This window comes from Acomys minous (assembly GCF_964271855.1).
Source record: "Acomys minous genome assembly, chromosome: 2".
Classification (NCBI taxonomy): Eukaryota; Metazoa; Chordata; class Mammalia; order Rodentia; family Muridae; genus Acomys; species Acomys minous.
In genome coordinates this window covers 45,294,397-45,309,212 of record NC_140484.1, presented here as the reverse complement: position 1 = coordinate 45,309,212, position 14,816 = coordinate 45,294,397, and the positions used below count along the sequence as shown (strand labels likewise).

General features: G+C 40.6%; 1 long non-coding RNA gene across 2 annotated transcripts; it reads left to right on the top strand.

The window, feature by feature from the left end:
- Nucleotides 1–5,375: 5,375 nt before the first annotated feature.
- Nucleotides 5,376–14,129, top strand: LOC311583609. Of its 2 annotated transcripts, XR_014774601.1 has the most exons (5): nucleotides 5,376–5,494; nucleotides 10,207–10,376; nucleotides 10,952–11,042; nucleotides 11,759–11,927; nucleotides 13,699–14,129. It is a non-coding gene; the product is annotated as an uncharacterized lncRNA (long non-coding RNA). The 2 variants fall into 2 exon arrangements; XR_014774600.1 differs by lacking the exons at nucleotides 10,952–11,042; nucleotides 11,759–11,927.
- The last annotated feature ends 687 nt before the right edge of the window (nucleotides 14,130–14,816 follow it).

Here is a 14,816-nt window from a genome sequence, read left to right as displayed (position 1 = left end):
CTCAAAAGCGTCTGGAGGTAAACAAGAGGCCTTCTGGGTGGATCTTGATGTCTCCTTCCCAGCGGTACAAAAAGGAGGAAACAACTGCTGAGATGGACACTGCGCAGAGCAAAACTGCAGAGAGAAGAGGAATTCAGACTGTTGAGCTGTCTGCGAACTGTGAAGTGAGCTGCAGGTCTGCAGCTTTCGTGCGTAGTCACATATTGAGAAAGGCTTTTTGGGAGATGCACTAATTTTGTGTTGCCTCTGCTCCTTGTAAGTAACCTCTCATTCATACACTTATAGTAACATCATCATCATCATCATCATCATCATCATCATCATCATAATAATAATAATAAATAATAATAAATAATAATAAATAATAATCTAACTGGCTAATCTATCAAAGTTGGACAGTGGTACAGTCATTTCTTCGGCTTCAGATGCTCACAGCTGCATGCCGTCTCTTGTTCTAGAAAAGCACTGTGCAAGGTTTCTCACACGCGCTCTCAAGCAGGACCATGTGTGACCTCGTCCATAGGAGGGCAGCAACTTTTCCAGTAGTGGAGCTACAGCAATGAGCAAGGTGAGAGCAACCTAGCAGCACAGCTTTATTTTTGGACATTTGCTTTGGAAACAGCTCAGTTTCTACCACTCTGTAATGAGCTGTTTCCCCTATCAGTAAGCGAATTGGCGGAGAGCATGCAGTAGAAGACGCTCCACAGTGCCGAGGAAACGCTGGACCCACACATTAGTCTGTGAGTGAAAACTCCTCAGAAGAAACAGTGTCTGAGAGACTGACTGATTAGAATTTCTGCGCTGTGAAGGGAATAACATGTTGCAGGTCCAGAGCGTATACTATTACCTTATCTTGAGCTATGCTAGCCCTCTGAGACAGTCATTCCCTGCCACCTCATGACTAATAGAATCTACTAACAGACCACTAGTTTCCACCAATCTCAAACCTAAGAAAGTTGTCAGACAAGACTGTGAGCCTATAGAAAAGCTTCTCCCAAACGCTGGGCCGGCCTCTGATATACCCTCCAAGGTATTTTAAACTTGCTTTAGTTTATGACTTTCTTTCTCCTGAAAAACTATGAAAAAAAAATCATGAAGCTTCTTCCACATTGGAACATGGAATTTGAGGTAACCTAAATCTGTGTTCCCAAATCATGGTCATTCAAAATGGCTCCAGAATAATCTCTTATTCCCTTTAAGATGAGAGCCCCATATGGAATGAACCTAAATTTCTAATACGACAGAGGAAGGTGTGCTCAATAGAGCAGAGAAGGAGGCATGGGTGGACAAATACAGAAAGGGAATTTCAGGGTTAACATTGGGGTTCTGAATAAACTGACATAGCAGGATGCTGGCTAAACCTTAATTTGATAAGGAAGTTTCTTCGGGGCCCATCAGAAGATCCTGGAGCCTCGCTCAAGTTGGGTAAACAGAGATCTTTGCCAGCAAAACCCTATTTTCTCTGAAAAGAGCTGCAGAGAGACTTTAATATAGAAAGCCATTTCCTCTTTTGATATGGATTTGGGTATGATTGCATGTGTAAGAGCCTTAATAAGAACAGTTACAATTAAACAATGACAACAAAGTACACAAATGTTTTTCTCACTATGATTCCATCTCCAAAGATGAGCAGTTTCACTTATCCTGGTCCTTTACTAAGGAAACCAATTTATCCAGTAGATGCCTGGTTGTGTCAGACCTTCTGAACATCCAATGGACACATTGTTATACACTAGCAAGCAGGTTTCTTGCTAATTATTGCATAAAGTTTAAATCTTATACTGGGCAAACAATTTCATAAGGATCTTTCTGTCGTTGATGGGGAAATGGAGGACATTTCAGAAGCTTCTGATTTTAAAACACTATGGTGCAGAAGAAAATATAAATCATCTCTTCTGTTGCTGCCTAATTTCAGTTTGCCGAATGACATGTCACTTGTTACTTTTCATGAAATTATTTCCCAAGAAATTGCCTTATTTGTTTTATGCAATTAAAGAAGAGGAAACAAGAAAATTCATGACCTGGAGGACAATGAAATGCAGTTGGTAAGAACAATGCTAAATTGGAAATGGGTTACTTGGGTTTTTTTTTTCTTTCAGAAAACATGAGAAAAACATCTGTATTGTGTGCTGTCACTGAATATTGAACTTTGAGGTGTTCCATTTGTTATTAGGCACATGAGCATACATGGTGGAAAATACAGTGAGTTCTCTGTCATCCAGAGACACGGAGCTCAAAATTTTATTGAGCACGTATCGTAGTACTAGAACACACAGAAACAGGCAGAGCACACAGCCTTAGAACATCAAAAACCCACTCCCTCTTCAGAAAGATTATTATTATCAGTACAAAAAAACATTTATTGTTGTTTCTTAATAGAAAATGTGTAACTAATCCTATATTCTCCCAGAGGTGTAAACACTCAGGGGTTAAAAGTTGCTTATTATGTAAAACTCAAACAACATCATTTTCATACAGTTTATGCTAGGTGATTAAAACCGTGTCCTATAACTTGAGAAATATTTTTCCTACCTTTTAAGCATCTTCTTTCCTTCTTTATACACACACGCACACACACACACACACGCACGCACACACACACACCCATACAGAAACACAAATATGTATGTATGTATATGTATATATATTCCCTTTGGGAGGGGGGATCCAGAGCAAGGAAACAAACGTGTCAGAGTTAGTACATTAACTCATTTCTAATTCTGCATAACCAGCCTGCATTTACTTCATTAAGCAGCAGTTACATTTCCCACGCCTTCAATTAACACTGGTTTCATTTTAAATGTGATCAACTAAGACAAGATGTGATAAGAAAACATCATGCCAAGCAAGCATTCCTCAAACACAGCTGATTTATCTCTTTGTAATTCATTAAAATGCAAAATACACGGAAATTGATTTCCAGCACTTTCAGGGAGAAATGTTTGTAATAATGTTAATTTGCAATTTTTCTTTTCTTCCCCGATGCCTCTGCTGTTGTTACCAGGTTTAGCCAGAGGCTATTTTATTTTTATTGTGTAGACAGAAAATGAACAGTGAACATTTATTCCTCCTATCTTTTTGAGAAAGCTGAGGCGCATGAAGATGTTTGGTTTGTAGCAGGCATAGCCAGCCCCCTTCACTAGCGCCTGTGTGACAGCAGCAGACTCCCAGCTAGCCCTACCACAGCAATTAACCCACCAGAGCTCCTCCTGTCAGGCTCGTGATGATAAACCCTTCCCCCACCACAAAGGGATGCTGGAGCTGTGGCTTTCATAGAGGCTGAATTATCAGAGTCAGCATGATTAAGAAGATGACACGGTTAGTTAAAAAGTCACACTTTCTGCTCCTCCTCCTGAGCAAGGTTTAAACCTATTAAGGATGAAAGCAAGGGAGGCAGGCAATGATTTTTCCTTCTTCCACGCACAGTTCCTAAATTAGGAAATCTCGAAAGACTGTTTACAATCCCTTGTTAATTTCCAATCTTAAGAACAGAGGTAGACTCCGGGAGGGAAGCATCAGAGTCAAAACGTACAGATCATATAATTCCAGGAACTGGCTAAAAATAATCTTTTCACCTCAATGAGACATAGAGAGAGGATTTGTTTCATATAATTAATCACGTTTCAATTGTTATTCTTAAAAGCAATGAAGAAAACCTCATGTTCGTGGATTTGGGGCACTTTCAAGTAGACCAAATTATGATGAATTATAAATTAAAAATCTAAATGCACAATCTGTCAGGTAAGTTGGTAGACTCTAGAAATAGCATTTCCCTAGCAATAAACCTGCCCTTTAAGAGAAGGGCAGGATTATAAATGTCATAATGGCTTGTATTATGAGCCAGCTGTTAATGATTTGCTGTAGTTCTTGAGCAAGAGAAGAGCATGCGGCAAATAAAAGAAGACTGATAAAAATTTACTAGTACCAAGCCACAGGAAAAACAAAACAAAACAAAATGCCCAAGGAACTCAATTTTTACACATTCCCGTCCAATTTCCCCTCACTGGTGACTTTAGGGGTGGGAGGTGTAGCTTTTGAAACCAATTGCATTGTTCCACTTTAAGGTGCCGTCTAGTATACTCAATAGACCCATCAGAGCTCTGTGTTCCTTTTTCAGTCCCAAACTGCCCTGGCCATGCAAGATTGGTTACAGTCTAAGGACTTTCAGAGGAGGATTTGAATGCAATTTCAAAGGCCAGACAGAGTAGCTTTCAAAACACCGCCAGCTTAAAAAGACAGGGTTAGTGGCCCAGGAGGGGTGACAGGATAGCTTTCTGTTTTTCATCTCACTTGCAGCTAAATCACCTTTGATCCTAACCAGGTGAAAGTGAGGCAGGAGAGCAGCTCTAATTGAATGGTCCTCCCTGCAACCGAAGCTCTCAGAATGTCAATCACCGGGCACTGTATTTATGCAGCACTGTCCACCCTATTGCTTGGAGACCTACGTTCCTTATGAGACACAAACACTTAACTCTTCTCAGTCTGACTAAATCTAGGTTCCACCCATGAGCTCTCAGCAGATAGCCTGGATGTTCAGGGACTTTTGGTAGGGAACTGCCATTTTCAGCACATCAGGCACAAATCTTAGATGCTTGTCATACAAAGAGCTCATTCAAGTTTCCATGAGCCCTGCTCAGTAAAGCAATCAACATGCAAACTCCAAGCTATTATGGGGTCTTATGGTTTCTCTACTTAAAAATTCAATCCAGAAGATAACATTACCCCTCAGCAGGTTTGCATTTTCAGATAAAGTGCCTTACCTCTGGCTGCAGGTCTCCCACCTATAATATTCACGGAATAGTAGCTTTTAATTAAAAGTGTCCACGACTCTGTGGCACTCCAAGTTACTGAGTGCTGTAGGAAGCAATAGTAAAGAAAAACTCTATGCTTCAATTTTATTTTTAAAGCCTGGGTAGTCAATGCTGTCTTAAGTGGTGACCGTCCTGCAAATATGAGTGTCATGTCTCCCCCCCCCCCAAAAAAAAGCACATCACATCAGGAGTCCAAAACCTCTTGAGACAATGTTCACAGAGGTAGAGATCTGATTTGTTAAATACTTTGGATATCTGAGATGACACCATGTGTCACTTTCCCCAGCATGGCTTTTCTCACAATCTGAACCTAGACACCAAGGTGAGACACCAAAATGATTTTTTCAAACTGACTATCTGTCTCTTGTTAAGGTTATATGAGTTCCTGTTTACTCTTCTGATTCTTTTCCAAAGACCATATTTTCTCAGGCCTTTTTACTGATATTTTATCACCAGTCCTAACTGTAGAGGCCAAAAGAACATCTAAATTTTTCAGCCTCAGATGTTAGTTCTCATCCCTAAGATTCCAAGTTCTGTGTTCGCATGAAGTCACAATCTAGATTTCCTACCCAAGTCCCGCTTCAACATCCAGACACATGTCCTGAGGCTTCTTGTATCCTGGCTACCCAGCTGGCACATCCAAAGCAACTTTTGATAATACTAATGTGAATAATATTTAACAGGTATTTAATGATCACAATTATAATCTATATATAAACCCTAGGAGATAAGAAAGTTACTGTACAGGCACAAAATTGGAATTTATTCAAGTGAATTGTCAAAAGCCGCATGAGAGCAGGACAATGTGCCTTGACTGGCTTTTGTTCCTAATCCCTGTCCTGAGCCACACACCCTGACTTTTAGCTTATCTAACTAGTGCTAGTGGCTCCCTTCTACTTCAAAGGGTCGTTTCCACAGAGATGTTTTTCTCACCCACAAAATAACCTGTGTTTTCATGCCTAGAGATCAACAGTTACAAAATGTGCCTGTCTCGGAGAGAGCTCACAGTTATGCAGCTGCCTTTTAATCCTCTCAGTGGTCTAGGACATATATTGAGCAGATAGAGACCAGGTCTCTTTGAAGTTAAGAAAAAGAAAAAGGAGATAAAAAAAAAAGAAAAGAACTATTATATTAGAGAAGGGGCAGAAAAATAAAAAGTAGCATTCTTAGGAGTGATAGTCTGTAAAGTCAGAGCACAAAAACATTACAATGAGAAGCAAGAATACATACGGACACAGCCAAGACCAGAGCAGAGGTCCAGAGAGGCAAGAGAAGAAATGATTTATCAATGGGAAAAAGTCCAAATCTCATTAATTAATTCATATTCACCCTTGGACAAAGCTGGTTTTAGAGACTGAAAGTGTGTTCACCATTTTGTCCAATATTCTCAGGGGCACTGATAAGAAGTCTTGAGAGTCACAGGTTGCTATCTCTGTACTGATGCCTTATGTGCCAAATAATCTAAGGCTCACCATGGAAAACATGGAGGAAGGACTTGGGATTATCTGTCATCTATCTGTATAATGCTCTTTTGTCCAAACATTCTATATGTATATATCCACCTCTTGTCTAATTTCCTAACCAACACTATTCCTAAGCATGGTTGAAGTCCCAGTAAAACCAAGCAGGAAGCAGGAAGCTCACATATGTTTGTCCTATTCCTTCCTATTAACACGGGCTCTTAGTAAATAATTCCTGTGACTATAGGGACATCTCAGTATCATGCATGGTCCACAAGATATGTTTAGGTTCCCTTGGTGATAAACACTTCTAAGGTTTGGACAAATCTACACTAACATACCAATCATTATAGAATCATAAAGGTAATTGGACACTGTATATTTAGCATTTCATCTTCACAACCCTCAGCAATCACTGAGATTTCTTTGCCAGTTGTTTTGTTGTTGTTGTTGTTGTTTGTTTGTTTGTTTTTTGGATTCAGGTCATTTGTTTTGAGTTTTGCTTTTTATGTACCACATAGCTAGAACTAAGTAATGTTTGCACTTCAAATTGGTTTTGTTCACGCAGTTTTATGAACTTATATGTTCCTTGGTGTCTTCATGAACTGAGATCTCATTTATTTTATCACTGAATGATAGTTTATTCCATTCCAAGTACACACAGTTTGTCCATCTATCCCTCAGTTGAAGCATATCTAAGCTCCTACTAAGCTGAAGCAATGATGTGAGTAAGGTGACTATGACCCTACTTGGACAGAGCTTTGGGAACACATGTCTGTAATTCCTCCTAGTAAAGGGCAAGGTGACGGCTGTTGGATCTTGTGGCAATAACGTGCTCAGCTTTACAGGAGTATGTCAAGCTGTCTTCCACACTGCTGTACAGTACTGTACTCACTGCTCTCAAGCAGAACGTGTGTCAATCCATGTGCAATCATCATGAACACCATCGGAGTGGAGGGTGTCAAGCCTTAGCGGGCACACCGAGCCATTTTACTGCTAGTGATGTCTGCAGCTCCCTGAGGAAACTGAATATCTTTTCTACTTGCCTAGGTTTTTTGGTCCATTTTTTGGTTCATGATACCGATTAAACATCAGGCCTTTATTTACTTTTGCTATTGTACAATAATGTACCAGCAAGGCTGAATTCCCACCTGGAAGTTCTAGGGTAGATTTGTGCTCTCTGTTTTTCCCCAGCTATTGGAGGGTGCCTGTGTTCTTTGGCTTATGGTCCCATTGCTCATCTTCAAAGGAAGAACAGCAGGTGTTCTCACACACAGCGTCACTCTGAGCTTGCACATGCCATTGTATCTTTCTTTACCTCTTCTTCTCACATCCTCCTCTGCTTTTAAGGAAGAAGGCTGATGACACTGGGCATGCACAGATAAACCAGGATAGCATTTCTAATTCATGATCAGCTACCAGTAGCCTTGATTTTCCTTCTGCCATGTGGTATAACCATTTATGGACTCAAGGGATGGCTGGAACATAGGCATGGGGAAGAGACTATTTTTCTGACTTCCTCTGCGCTTCAAGCAAATAATAACTAAATACTTATCACTCACCTGAATGATAGTGAAGGACTTCAACACAAGAAGAAATTATCACTTATAAAATGAATAACGGTGGTTAATAAAATATTTCTGATATTTTCCCAGCTGCCATGTAGCCATATAATTCAGTAGTAACATGATTCCTCTTTTTTCTTAATTATAGCAGCTCAAGTGTTTGAAGCCTGTTTAACATATTTAACTGGCGGTCATAGAAACAAAACTCACACTACACCAGAAATGTATACGGTGTTTAATTAAATTGTACAGTAGCAGTAATGATTATACCTAGATGAAAGCACAGGAAGGGGAACAGCCACTGTGGATAAACACATAACAAAACTGGAGACGCAGGAAAGTTTGCACTCAGTAGAGGGTGGCCCGCTGGTGACAACCTCACAGCGTGCAGCGAACATCCATCAAGAATGGAGACCATCCATCAATCCTGCAAAAGGCTGAGTGGGCGTTTTGAGAAAGAAACACAACAAAAGCTCCACAGGCAGACATGGATCCTAATTCTTTTTTCACTCACGTCTTCCAAGGGAGTTTTCTTAGTAAATTAATTAGTGTCTAAGAATTTCCTCTCCTTCCTCTGTCAAATGAAAATGACGATACTACCAATTTCTAAACATAGTGGTGCACATCGAAGTCATTTTACAGGTAGAGATGTTTGCTGAACAACAATCCCAGCAATGACAAATGCTATACACTATATCTGTCCCTTCCCAGAGTGAATTCTCTGACAGGAGATGCTCAAGACCAATGTTTACAATTTCCTTACTTTTATATGTCAATATATTATCAAAATGGCCTCCAGAAATACATACCAATATTACTTTACATGTGTGTGAAATATTACTTTATATGTATGTGGCATATGTACACATGTGTACATAGGCTCACATACTTGTCTATGAAGAAGCCACAATAAGGCTTTTGGTGTCTTGATATATCACTCTTTTTTGTTTGTTTGTTTGTTTCTTTCTTTCTTTCTTTTTGTTTCTTTCTTTTTTCTTTTCTTTCTTTCTTTCTTTCTTTTTTTTTTTTTTGATATATCACTCTTTACCTCATTCCCACTAGACAATATCTCACTGAACTGGAGCTAGTGTAGGAGCCAATGAACTTCAATAATCAGCCTGTCTCCACCCGCACCTCAACCTCAGCCCAGCCCCCCTGGGTCCTAGGGTTACAAATACTTAACATCATCAACATTTGTTTTTAATTTTTAGGTTTTTAATTTGTGTGTGTGTGTGTGTGTGTGTGTGTGTGTGTGTGTGTGTGTATGTGTGTGTGTGTGTGTGTTTCTGTACCACATGACTGTGGAGACCAGAACAGTGTGTCTGATCCCCTGGAAGTTATTAGGCATAACCTCTTTGGTAAGAGTGCTGGGAACTGAACTTGGGCTCCTTGAAGGAACACTGAGCACTCACCTCTTGAGCCAGCCCTCCGATCTGGACACATTCATCATGTTTTATGTGAGTATTGAGATAAAGTCAGGCCCTCGCGCTTTTCAACTGACCCATCTCTCCAGTTCCCAATTCCACATGACACTACAGAGTGTAGGAAACTGTTGAGGGCAAGCCTGGAGCTGTGTATTCAAATATTAAATGCTAGCCCCCAAGATCTGGTTGCTATCCTGATGAGCACATGCTCATGTACACCAAGTGGTGTTGGGTAAACCTTGCTCCCCAATTTAAATTTGGTTGGTTAAAAGAAAAATAGCCAGAAACTTGTAACACGACAGAAGAAAAGGAGGCAGAGCTCAGGTTCCTGGATATGAGGTGAGATGGGGGAACATGAGGAAGGAGAGAGAGGCAGAAGAGGAAGACAGAGAAGGAAGTGGCCATGGGGAGGCCACTGACGGAAGAGAAGTAGCCCAGGCAGGAACAAATATTGCAGGTAACTTGGGGTGTGTAGCTAAGAAATAGCAAAATAGCTTAGAGGGTTGATATCTGCACAGTAACTGTGCTTTAAAGCTGTTATAAATCTTAAATGTCTCTGTCTCGAACTTGCTGGGATAGAGCACCCCTCTAGAGCCTAATATCCTTTCCACAACAGAAAGCAACTCAAGTCTTCAACAAACTTGTTAGTAGTATTACATGAGTAAGAAAAATTGCCAGCTGAGTTGCAAAAATAAGCAATATCTGAAGTTGTTCACTCAAGTTGCTGTGACTATTGCTTTGGGAATATTTTCATATGAAATTATATCAGGTAATTGATACAATTTTCTTCTTTGTTCAAGTTGCTTCTTAATAATTTTACCCCCATTTAATTAAGAAATGTATAGTCTCCCCTGTATTTGTAAGATTTTTTTTCATGCTAAGACCTGTCTTACATATGATCCATTTATTGACTTTGTGTTTTACTCCATTTTGTTCATGATCTAAGGATAACCGTGAAAGGCAAGTCCACAGTTCCCTCTGACAAGCTTCACACGTCCTCGGCTTGATGTGTCCTGTGGTTGGTCCATTTTCCAGTAATATTATCAAACACAGCTGAGGACTAATCAAAGTCATCAGTTTGGTCTTTAGTAATTCGGCTTTTAAAAGAAATTACAAGTTAGAAAATTTGAGTCTATTACTTTCTTTTCTTATACCCATACATACCAAATGAGCTTAAACTTGAAATCTCTGACTTCTGTCCATCCTTTTAAAAATTCTTTTTAGTGCACATGGTACTAGTTGCTTTCACGTAGTTACTGTTACCTTCAAGCCTGTTCCATTGCCTTTAGCTGTTAGCAGCAGCAGCAGCTTCCTATTCCCTCAGCACAGGCTCCTGCTGGATGAAAGGCCAGGCATTTTTGTCAGAGATTAGAATAATTTATTTGGAAAACTTGCCATGCTGTGCATGTTAAGGAAGCAGGGCATTTCCCTTCTCAGTCACATGGCTGGGGCAGGACTGAGTGCTGCAGAGTAGGTTCCAACAGGATGCTGCAGATGGTGGCTGCTGAGATTGCCAGGTGTGTTAATCCTGACCATCCTTCTTTGTCTTTCCTGACAGGAAGATTAAAAATCAGGGTCCCGTTCAATTGTTGCAGTTGCACTGTATTTCATTTTGCTGTTTCAATCCTTCATGTTACCAACAGATTTTCATCATCTTCCCTCCAACCCTGACCTGTAGCAACTTTCTCCAGTAACAGGCAAAGAGAAAGAGGAGACAACGTGGCTTTTTTACAGAAGAGAACCCAAGATTTTGGTTCTGGGCTTGCCGTTCATTAACTTGAGGTTAGATGAGTTGTGTAACCTTGACAAACCTCAACTTCTTTTATTTATTTTATTTATTTATTTATTTATTTATTTATTTTGGTTTTTCGAGACAGGGTCTCTCTGTGTAGCCTTGGCTGTCCTGGACTCGCTTTGTAGACCAGGCTGGCCTCGAACTCACAGTGATCCACCTGTCTCTGCCTCCCGAGTGCTGGGATTAAAGGTATGCGCCACCGCCGCCCAGCAATTTTTTTTTTTTAGTTTGTTCATTTTAATGTGTGTGTGTGTGTGTGTGTGTGTGTGTGTGTGTGTGTGTGTGTAGGGGACAGAGAGAGAGAGAGAGAGAGAGAGAGAGAGAGAGAGAGAGAGAGAGAGAGAGAGTTAGTGTATGTGTAATACATGTATGCCTTGTACCCACAGAGGCCTGAAGATTTTGCATCCTTGGACTGGAGTTACAGGTACCTGTGAGCTTCCTGATCTGGATGCTGGAACCAAACCTAGGTCCTCTGCAAGAGCAGTAACGCTCATGATGGCTAAGCCATCCCTCCAGCCTCGAACCTCAACTTCTTTTTTTTTTTCATTTTTTTATCTTTTTAAAATTTACTCATATTACATCTCAATTGTTATCCCATCCCTTGTATCTTCCAATTCCTCCCTCCCTCCCTCCCATTTCCCCCTTACTCCCCTCCCCTATGACTGTGACTGAGGGGGACCTCCTCTCCCATATATGCTCATAGGACATCAAGTCTCTTCTTCGTAACCTGCTAGCCTTCCTCTGAGTGCCACCAGGCCTCCCCGTCCAGGGGACGTGGTCAAATATGGTGCACCAGAGTTCCTGTGAAAGTTATATCCCACTCTCCACTCAACTGTGGAAGCTGAAGTGATTATCACATCAGTCTGCAAGAGGTGATTCACTTAGAATATCGAGTCTCTTTTTGGTAACTTGCTATCCTTCCTCTGAGTGCCGCCAGGCCTCCCCATCCAGAGGACACGGTCAGAAAAGGGGGCACCAGAGTTCGTGTGAGAGTCAGATCTCACTCTCCACTCAACGGTGGAGAATATCATGTTCGTCGGCTAGGTCTTGGTAGGGGTTCAAAGTTTACTGCCTATATTCTCCTTGGCTGGTGCCTTAATTTGAGGAGGACCCCAGCATATATAGGGGGAGGAGGTCTCCCTCAATCACAGACATAGGGGAGGGGAGAAGGGGGGAAGTGGGAGGGAGGGAAGAATGGGAGGAAACAGGGGAAGGGCTAACAATCGAGATGTAATATGAATAAATTAATAAAAAAATAGAGATTAGGAAATTTCCAAGGGACTGTGGGGGAGGGGTTCAATGAGGAGAGATAGAAAGAACGGTCATGAAAGCTTAAATGGGATTAAAGGAACAAGTGGGATTAAATTAGGGTGGGAAGTGGCAAATCAGGAAAAATTAATGGAATTTTGGAAGGGTTAAGTAACTCTAAAGACCTTATGAAAATTTCATATGGAAACCTATCTACTATTGTAGAAGCTTCCAAATATATATATATATATATATGAAAAAAGAGGTGATTCACACTCATTCATTTATTTTGAGATAAAAAAAAATCTCACTATGCAGATTAACTTCAGGATTCTCCCTGCCTTAGCTCACCCTGTGCTTGAAATATATGTATGAAACTCCTTACCCAGCTTTCAAAACTATTCTTCTTATAGAATCACCCAGAATTCTTCCTGTTGCATGACAGATTTCCAGTTTACATTCATTTCTTTCTAAATAGTCCTTCTCCATTACTGTCCCCGTCACCCCCTTTCGCCTGGTACTCTGCTAAAGGATACAAATTATTGACCTAACATACCATTTGCTTAATCTGTCAATATTCTTTATTTACCTCTTGTCACAAGATGAAATTTACTCCACCCACCATTTACTCTCCTACATCTTCCAAAACACCTCAGGTGCCATTGGATCAAGTAAGTGGAAATATTCACGTTCCCCAAATCATTTCAAGCCAGCGCAGTTTCGGGTTCTGTCCCACACTTCTCTGATAATTAGTAGACTGTCCATGCTGTGGAGCATGTGCATTCCTCAGTGTCTCATTGTGCGATCATAGAAAGTGCCTCAGGGATTGTTTTGGTGAATGAATGGGTAAGTGTATGAAGTGCTGAATTATAATGAAGTAGGAAGTTGAAGGATTGAAAGAAAATGTAATGGAAATTTGAAAATACTTAAACATGTATGCCACATAGCTTTATTACAAGAGTTTTGAATCCTGCTGATAATGTTAGTACACTGATTTCCTGCTTGTATCTCTTGCCATCATCATTGTTTTCTTCAACAATTCCTTTTCGTACTCACTTTGGATAAAACACAATTAAGAGGGATAAATCTGTCCAGAGGATGGTAACCTCAACTGTACTAAACAGAGGCTAGCTTGCTTTTACTTGCTGGGCCTATAAAGCATTCTTACAAATGCTGGCAGATAGCTCCTCTTCCCTGCTGTTAACCCCTTTTTTCTGCCAAAGGGCTCTGTTCTACACGTTGTCTTGGAATTTTCAATCCTCTCAAACAGAAGAGGCATGTATCATCTTGGCCTGTGCAGGCCGAAACTATTAAACAGCAAACCATATAACATCAAAGTCTTAAGGGATTTTTCTCCTGCAGTTTCTATGTGATGTTCATGGATTTTTCTGAAAGTATCCCCACAGGTTCTTCTGCATCCCTCTGGAGGAAGGCTGGAGTACAAGCACAGAGTGTCCAACACCTGACCTGGATTCTACACTAATGCTGAGCATCTCCAAGGTGGAGTCTGTATACTTCATCTAACCTGGTCTCCAACGCTCTGCATCCGTAGTGGAGTTTGCTCCTGCAAAGTCTAAGTTCTTACTCTGAAATCAACTCCGAAAAGATCAGCACTTGGTCTGAGGAAAAATAGCCTAAAAACACACATGTGAACAAGAATATTTTATGCCTTAAAAACATGATCACAAAGGATATTTCAGACAATGCTGGTAATACCTTACGCTCACGTACACTGTGCATGTAAGCATGTCTATGTACATATGTGTGCTTGGGATCTGACCTGTAAAGTTGGTGATAAGAACTCCTAGGATTCTAATAAAAAAGGTGAACATAGGTGCTTTGGTTCTCTTTTGACTTGTTAAGAATATTAGAAAGAACGGTAAGAGCTGTCACGGCCCACTTCTCATTGCTGTAATCTGCACACAGTATCATATTGAATTAGCATAATTTGTAAAATCAGGAACTATCACTTACTACACAGAGAATTTACATTAATGTTGACACAGCATACCAACTGTAATGCTGCATGAGAAAAGGCAGAGCTGTATGTACTTTCAAAATCAACCTCCCCATTGCACCCTAGTGCCTCCTACTGGTTAGCTGCTGGACTACTTCTACAGTGTGTTTCCCAGTGTTGGGTCATTTTATATACAATCAAGGACACAGCTACTAGATTGGCTAGAGTGGAAAATCCACCAATACATACTTAATTGACTTGACACAGTCTCTCTGACATCAATTGGTGATGAGTCAAAGACTATATATGTCACCAATAACTGGCACAGAGGAGGCATGTGCACTCAGGCCTTTGGGACAGTTGGATATCAGTAGTGTGGCCTCTCTGGAAAGCTTTTGTATCATCCAGGAAGGTTACACTCAAGGCACATAGTTCCTTCCCAGTATAGTACTGAGTCCTGTCATTAAAGTTTATAGGTATTTGTATGGGTTATTACTGTTACAGGTTGTTTCTGGGTCCTGCAGAGAATTCAACTGGAAGCTTACAAAATACAGCA